This window comes from Amblyomma americanum, chromosome 1, assembly GCF_052857255.1.
Source record: "Amblyomma americanum isolate KBUSLIRL-KWMA chromosome 1, ASM5285725v1, whole genome shotgun sequence".
In the NCBI taxonomy this organism is placed as follows: domain Eukaryota; kingdom Metazoa; phylum Arthropoda; class Arachnida; order Ixodida; family Ixodidae; genus Amblyomma; species Amblyomma americanum.
In genome coordinates this window covers 509,863,648-509,872,645 of record NC_135497.1, presented here as the reverse complement: position 1 = coordinate 509,872,645, position 8,998 = coordinate 509,863,648, and the positions used below count along the sequence as shown (strand labels likewise).

The 8,998-nt window shown below is 42.5% G+C and overlaps 1 non-coding gene across 1 annotated transcript; it reads left to right on the top strand.

Moving 5' to 3' along the window:
- Positions 1–6,016: 6,016 nt before the first annotated feature.
- Positions 6,017–6,088, top strand: TRNAS-ACU (transfer RNA serine (anticodon ACU)). Its single transcript has one exon. It is a non-coding gene; the product is annotated as a tRNA-Ser (tRNA).
- Positions 6,089–8,998: the final 2,910 nt, after the last annotated feature.

Genomic DNA, 8,998 nt, shown 5'->3' with positions numbered 1-8,998 from the left:
TTGCGAGCTCCCTGCAATTAAATAGAAGCACGACACAGATTGCATTACTGCAGAGAATCTACGGACCAAAAACCAAATAACAAGGAATAAGATTTAATGTGTGAACAAGAAACAAAATCCATTAAGCTGCACACTAAGATGCTCTTTGTGGAATCAAGTTATGGATGAGCATTTAGTGCAGTAACAGCGTGAGTTTTGATACAAGCAGTCACAACAGAAACAATAATTTGTGCGTCATGAAAACTGCAACATGGGAATGCTTGTCTTTGTTCAGTTGTTGGCGATTCATAAAGCATCACAGGTACTTGCTATGTTTTATTTCGTAATTACGCAATGCGATCAAATTAATAGCAAAATGCAATATACTGCATTCCAGGAGCCATGTCCTGCGCTGCTAATACAGCACTTTTATAAATGTATTCTCCTGAAGATTTGTGTTATCCAGATCATCAACGCTGAAAAAGTGCGTAAGCCGCAGCATCCTCCACGCGCAGAAAAAGGATTCAATCATTTTATCTATTCCCATTATCAAACTATGTTCGTTCATTGTTTTGCACAAAAAGATGTGACAACGTGCTCGGCTTCCAAGCATAGATCGCGGACGTAAACTCTATAACAGCTTCACAATTAAAGCTTAACATTTGCATCAGGCACACACATATCATACAAAGTCAACAGTGAAAAGTGTAGGTAATTACCTCCAAGCATGAGAATGCAGGCCGGATAAAAGTCTGCTTCTCCTTCGGCATCGGTTCACTTCACCTGATGATAGATTCGCGAATCAAAGTCTTGGCCATTTTCAGGTGCAAAGTCCTTCACATCCGTGATGGGCACCACCGCACAGCTTATATTGTCTCTATACCTGACGTATGCAAAGTCAGGCGCAATCGAAGACATTGCGCACACAGGTGTCCTAGTACTACACCTAGAGCACAGTACTGCAGCGTAAGAACCACGCCACCACGACCACGCCGACCACGCTGACGGCGCGCGATGACACAAACACAGTTGTGGTGATACGAAACTGAGGAATCATTTATTTTCCGAGAGTAAAACTTTTTAAAGTGATTAACAGCAACAAAATTTTTTGATACATTTTTAAAATTAAGTATTGCAATTTTGTTTATAAATTGTTAATATCTGTCTATTTTGTGCAGTACTCTGCATTACGTGAAAATGTTGATAACCTTGCTGACCGGCTGACTGGATCAACTTGAACTGCAATTTAGCGATCTATGGAGTGAGGCTATGACGAAGCTGCCAGTTTCTGAAATATTAACTGTTTCTATATTTGTAAGAACAGGTGAAAATGCTTATGTCTCGCCAGTGCCGAATTCATTCACGATGTAAACTCAATATTGCGCCGCAAATCATTATACTGTATGTGTGTTCTTTCTTGCAAGCTGCTGGCACACAAATTTATCTCAATTGATCGCACTGAGGCGGAGCCTTTTCTGTGTTGTTCCAGACTGTTATGGTAACATTGCACGCCGTATCTCAGAAGTTCGCTATCAGCTTTAAATTAGGCACGGCCGAGAACAGTGGGCACTCTGCTCGACGACCGCCGAGGATACTTGTTGCTTTCGTCACCGCCAAGTCATTCAGTTCATTGTGGGCGCGAGTCAGCCGAAAGAGTTTTGTTCGGAAGCTATTTTCGCTATCTTTCTGACCACTGGACTGCCGCCATCACAACGTGACATCTGTTGGACCAGTCCATTTAGGAGCAGGGGACCAATTGGGTAGTCCAGTTGGAACAAGGGAAAACAATTGGGCTGACCAGTTGGAATATAAGTCCAATTGCAAAGTTCAATTGGACCAAACTGGAAGTACAAAATCAAGTGGATGGCCCAATCGGAACTAGAGAAACCAATTGGGCTGTCCAGTTGGATTCATCAGTCCAACTGGCTGAGCAGTTGGCTCCTAGTGGGTCCAATAAGCTGACCATTTGGGTCCAATGGATCCCATTGGCTGACCAGTTGGGTTCAATGGGTCCAATCGGAAAGTTCAATTGGACCGAATGGTTTTTTTGACTGGGTTGACTTAGAGGGCCTTTTAAAGCAGCTACCAGAGCCATGCCTTGTAGTTATTGACTTTAATGCACATTCTTGTTTTTGTGGAAGCGAGAAAACTGACGCTAGAGGGTAGCATATCAAGGATTTTATTATTTCCACTAATGTCTGTTTGCTGAACTCAGGTAAACCCACGTACTTTTCCCCATCCTCAGGGAAAATGAGTGTTTTAGGTTTGTCTCTTAGTTCACTGTCTGTGTTTAGTGATCTAAACTGGAGTGTTTTAGACAATCCATATTGAAGCGATCGTCTCCCTGTTATAATAGTTTTGTCATTCTCGCCAACATTTATTCCGACAAAACTGCGGCATTGGAAAGTTCATTTAGCTGAATGGGCATTGTTTACAAAAAAAAACAGTTTAGAGGGTATAATTTCAAAAAAACCATAGCATAAATGAGACAAATGAAATGTTCACAACATGCATTCTTTCTGTTGCACACGTTTAAATTCCGAAATTCACAGGAGTGGTGCGCCAGAACCACAAAGTTTGGTGCACGCAAACAGCAGAATAAATCCTGGGGAGTCTTTTTCAGATACCCAACTGACGAGAACCTTATTTTATTCAAAAAGGCGGGAGCACAAGCGAGGGGTATTGGGCGCAAGGCGGAGAAAACCTAATGGCAAGCTTATGTCTCTTCTACAAACAGCTCAACCACATAAAAAAAATGTGGGAGCAAGTTCGAAGATTAAATGGCAGCTACTCAACTTTTGCAATTCCTCTTTTAACAACACCTGGTACACAACCAAGTATATGGGAACAGGCAGACATATTGGGGGAGCATTTCGCTGTAGTTTCTCGTTCATCACACTTTACGTAGTCATTTCTGAAACACAAAAATATAGCCAAAAAACAGACACCCAACAACTGCAGGTGCTAATGAACAATACAACCCTCTTATTACACTCCCAGAGATCAATACTGTACTGTCTGCCGACAAAAAAACCACTCCAGGACTAAACCAAATACTCTATGAAATGCTTGCCAATCTTTTTGAGCCTGTCGTAGAAGCACATTTAATATTCGTTAACGCAGTTTGGGTATCGGATGAAAATACCGTAAAACCGACGTACAATACCAGGTTTTTTCCCATAATTAGCGTCCTTAATTTCCGCCTCGTACTATTAGCGGATCCGAACGAAAATTTTCGATCTTGCTCGAAGTTTTGGTTTCGTTATTGCAGCGTGGCTATATACAGGTTGGCTTTGCTATTGGCACGTGGCTATGGCTTGGCTTCATTACTCTCGACAAACGGCGTCACGGTGTCATTTCTTTGTTGTTGATCCATTGGGTGTGCCGGGGGGGGGGGGGGGTCGTGGTGTGCCGTGTGCCTGTTGACAACACACGTGCTCGCATGTAAGCCACGCTTCGTGAAGTGGATATTTTTGGGGAGCAAGATGTCAGGGTCCCGAAAACAGTACTCTGCTGCTTTCAAGCGAGAAGTGATTTTTGCTGCGGAGAACGTCGGCAACAGTGCGGCCGGGAGGCAGTTTGCTCTCATCGAGGGAAGCATCCGTGGATGGTGATGACAGAAAGAAGCCCTTTTCGCATGCAGCGGAACGCGATGAAGCTTCGCTGTCTTCTCTGAGCTTTCGACAATTGTATTACATGCGGGCAAAACTTTTTTTTCCATTTCGCGTCTCTAAAACCTCACCTCGTATCATATTTGGGCTCGTATTATACGTGGGTTCTTACGTACCCAAAGCCTGGAAAAAAGCTATTATTGTACCGTTTCTTAAACCTGGGAAACCCCCAACCTCTCCTAGCAATTATAGACCCATAACTCTTACTATTTTAGACCCATAACTCTTACTATTTTCCTCGCCAAATTCTTTGAAAGTGTCCTGAATATAATAACCTTTGTCTTTCAATGCTGTGAACTTCTTGACAGCCATCAATGCAGTTTTAAAAAGTATGCTCCTCTACAGATCACCTCGTTCATCTTGAAAATACTTTTTGAGAAGCTTTCTTTCGTAAACAACACTGTCTTGCTGAATTTTTTTATATAGAAGGGGCATACGATACGGCCTGGTGGTTCAAGATTCTTCAAGACCTTGCTGAGCTTGGCATACGAGGCAGAATGTTGGACTGCCTAAGACTTCTTATCTAACCTATCATCTCATGTCCGCCTGGGTACAACCCTATTAAAGAATTTCATTCCGGAAAACAGAGTACCTCAGGGGTGTATTTTAAACACAACTCTCTTTGTTGTAAAAATGAACTCTCTTACTAAAATAATTCCAAGGTCCGCTACGTATTCACTCTATGCAGACGACCTTCAGGTTCTCTAATCCTCCACACATCCTCCAATGTATCAACATGTGAAAGACAAATAGAATTAACAATAAATAAACTGGCAGCATGGGCAGAGAGAAATGGTTTCCGGTTTTCTCCACAGAAATCGGTGGCCATTCTTTTTTCACTCAAACGAGGTATATATACAGATCCCACCCTACAGCTGTATGAAATAGATTTACCCGTGAAAAAGGAACATAAATTCATAGGCCTAACATTTCATAGAAAGCTCACTTTTCTACCTCACATTAGCACATTAAAAAAGAAAGCCTCTCGATGCCTGAACATACTCAAAGTGCTGTCGCGAAAAGACTGGGATGCCGACAGGGCGTGTCTCTTGCAAGCTTACCGCTCTGTAGTATGCTCTACCCTGGATCAGGGATATTGGTCAGCGAAACCATCATACCTTAAACGACTGAACCCAGTTCATAATTTAGGTCTAAGTCTTTCCACTGTTGCATACAGGACGTCGCCGTAGACAGTCTTCGTGTAGAAACTAGAAGAATGAAGCTCACGTGTTCATACATTCTGAAAATGGATTCACTACTTAAACACATCGGTTACCAAATAGTCACAAAGCACCCATCTAGAACACTATAACAACAAACCGCAGACTACTAGGCCACTGCTCTTAGGTTTTGAAGAGATGCGCCAAAACCTCGGCCTACTAGACATATTACCTGGCATTGCTCGAACACGACATCCACTACCTCCATGGGGTCATTTTCCTACAATCCGTGATATTACTATTAACCGTTCCGTAAACAACAAACTTCACAGCAACATATTATACTAGGATTTCTTGCACTTGAGGAAACATACAGTACTTTCACACCTTTTTATACAGAGAGCTCAAAAATAGATTTACGTTGGAAGCGCAGTGGTACAAAGGAATTGTAATGAAATAGTAAGGCTACCACAGTGGGCATCAATTTTCTCTGCCAGATGTTATGCCCTCTGTGTAGCCATTGAGCAAATAGTAAACGAGAACCTCCACAAATAGTATTATTTACACAGACCCCTTAAGTTTACTTACTGCTCACCTCTCTAGAAATGCAATCACTCCTATTGTTGGTGGCATCATACGTAACATTGTAACAGCCAAAGCTCAAGGCCAAAACATACAACTGTGCTGGGTCCCGAGTCATGTAGGAATAAAAGGCAACGAGAGAGCAGATTTGTGCTCTGCTCTATCTCGTGGCAAGGAAATAGAAAAAGTAAACATACCCTTTAAAGATTGCATTAGCTTAGTACAAAGGAAATTGAGGAAAAAATGGCGGACAGCTTGGAACAATGAAGTAAACAACAAACTGCACTTAGTAAAGCCAGTTCTAGGTGAATGGAAATCATGTTTGCACCGGTAGCGTCTCATCGAAGTTATTTTATGTTGTCTCCGTATAGGCCACACACATCAACAATTTTCTGTTGACAAAAGAAGACAAACCGGTTTGCGACAAATGTTTAGATGAGCTAACAGTTGATATTTTATACTCATGCACATAACATTAAAAACATAGGAAATAATATTTTACTCAGTTTTATAATGAACACATTCCTTTACGTCCAATGTTGCTTTTAGGTGAAGATGCAATTGTTAGCATGACTTATGTCTTTAGCTTCTCTGAAGACTTAATTTTTACCCACTGATTTACCCGCCGCGGTGGCTCAGTGGTTAGAGCGCTCGACTACTGATCCGGAGTTCCCGGGTTCGAACCCGACCGCGGCGGCTGCGTTTTTATGGAGGAAAAACGCTAAGGCGCCCGTGTGCTGTGCGATGTCAGTGCACGTTAAAGATCCCCTGGTCGTCGAAATTATTCCGGAGCCCTCCACTACACCACCTCTTTTTTCCTTTCTTCTTTCATGTACTCCCTCCTTTATCCCTTCCCTTACGCGCGGTTCAGGTGTCCAATGATATATGAGACAGATACTGCGCCATTTCCTTTCCACAAAGACCAATTATTATTAATATTATTACCCACTGATTTCCTTCATTTTTTGATACACCTCCGCCATTTTCTCATTCCTGAGAAGGCTGAGGTTTTGTTTTACTGGCTGGGAGACTCAGTATCCTTGCCCAGCCAAGGATGCCTACTTGACTACCCGACCTTCTTCAAAGCTCTTAAATTAACCATTCATAACATATCTTTCTTCCTTCATCGTTAGGTAATGCAAAACAATGTTTTACGCTTTTTACACTACAGATAATTAATATTTTTAAGAAAGTCTGAAGAAAATAATTTTCCTTACCTTGAGTTTGGCGCATGATGGCCTGAGCTGCCTATGTGCCATAAAACCCAACACAACCCAGCAGCGTACAATACCCCTTTATTTTAGAGGAATTGAAGGTAGCACTAGGAACCTGTAGTAATGAAGCAGCCAGCCCCCGAGAAAATACATATAGCATGCTTAAACGCCTGCACAAATACACGCTTGAAACTTTGCTTTTTAACAAGATATGGTCCTCTGGACGGCTGGCTGCCCAAAGCATGGAAAGGGACAGTTATTGTACTTATATTGAAACAAGGGAAAGAACCCATGCTTCTAGGGAGCTACAGGCGAATTGCTCTTACTAGTTGCTTGTGCAAAGTCCTTGAATATATGATGTGTCACTGCCTTATCTATTATCTTGAGTTCAGTGGCCTTCTCGACCAATGGCAAGACTGATTCAGGTCTAGCTGGTAAACTGTTGACCAGCTTGCTGCATTTGAGTCATATATCCGGGATGCTTTTGTCCATTGACTGCATTGTTTATCTGTGTTCTTTGGCCTGGAGAAGGCATATGATACAGCATGGAGTTATGGAATCCTCCGCGATCTGCATTCATTTGGAGTCTCTGGGGAAGAAGCTAAAATCCATACAAATCTACCTCTTCAAACACACCTTCCATGTTGTGAGTTGGAAAAACCTTGTCAAAGCAGTTTACACAAGAGAGTGGTGTCCCGCAAGGAGGTGTGCTCAGTTGCACACTCTTCATTGTTAAAAGGATTTTTCTAAAGAGCATGCTGCTTAAAACTATTTCCTACTCTGTATATGTTGACAGCTAGTGTCCAGATAAGCTTAAAGTCCTGTAATCTGGCAATTGTGAATGGCAGATACAATTTGGGGTTAACAAACTGTCAGCAAGAGTTGTTGTTGGGCTAGTTGGCTTGGTACTTGTAATGCCATCAAAGGTTATGCGCATAAATGACGACACAAAGACAGAAGACACGCTGCGCTCATCCTGTCGTTTCTCCTGTCCTTGTGTCGTCTTTTATGCGCATAACCTTTGACGGGATTACAATTACAAACTGTCTAGCAGTGCTGATGCCAATGGGTTTAAATTTAACTGTGGAAAGACTGTCTGCATAGTCTTTTCTAGGCAGCGTGGCATTAGGCCTGACCCTAACATCACACTGAACGGTCAGAGCCTTGCAGTTTGAAAAGATCTCAAATACCTTTGTGTTGTAGTTGATAAAAAGCTTTCCTTCATAACACACAACAAAGAGTTGTGACTGAAACATGAAAGCAATACGGAGCATGACTGCCTCTGGAGCCTTCTGAACAGTGTAGTCCTGTCACACATAGACTACGGCTGGGTATTGTACAAGTCAGCATCAAGGTCTACCCTGAAGATGCTTGACCCAATTTACCGCCTTGGAATCCGTCTCACCACTCATGCTTTTCAAACTAGCCCAATTGCTAGCCTTTTTGTGGAGTGGACCAATTGTCACTGGAATGACAAAGAGAGTTTACAGGTACAACTTACGTTGCACGAGCACTATCCCGACTGGAGCACTAATGCAGTCACCTTTGGTGCACACCACAAGCAGATAAATGTTTTCGAGAAAACCATCGATAACGCCACCATACCCCATCAGGGTAGCTGTGTATACTGAAAACCTGGACATTCCGGCTTCCAGTCTTCAAACGACCTATGTAATCGCTCCTTGGGAAATGCAGGCTGGTAATTGTGATATGTGATTGCTCAAGGTAGGAAAACATGAGCTACCGATTGCTATAGAGCAACACGCAGGCAGGATACTGGTAAGTTTTGCACTGACGCCTTCAAGTCTTTTTTAGTCTCATGTCAAGTACATGAACCCCAGTTCTCTAAATAAAAAATAATGAACACACAAGCATATTTACTGCCGAATGTTATGGTATCCCGTTAGCTGTAAGACACATCACGGGAACGAAAATATGCTCATCCGTCATTTACAGACTCCGTAAGTGTGGTAGGTGTCTTATACTCTGGGAAACTCCATAAGAAGCCAGCGATGAATTCCCTCTTCAACAATCTCAAGTCTGCTCACGAATCAAAGCTTAACATTACAGTGTGGTGGGTGCCAGGCCACCATTGCATATCTGGAAATGAGGCAGCTGATCGGCTTGCAGTGTCAACCACTCTCTAGAATACAGCAAACGTTGAAAATATACCATACCAGGACCTCAAACCACACATTGGGGACATGATTTGACAGCAGTGACAGGAGGATTGGAACAGAGGAACCGAAAACAGACTATGCATACAAAGCCGAGAATAGGAAGTTACACTACAGAAAATCAAGACAGATTCAAAGAAGTAGCTCTATGCAGGCTGAGGATATGACACACATAACACATTCCAATCTTTGAACCAATGCCCCGGCACACCACA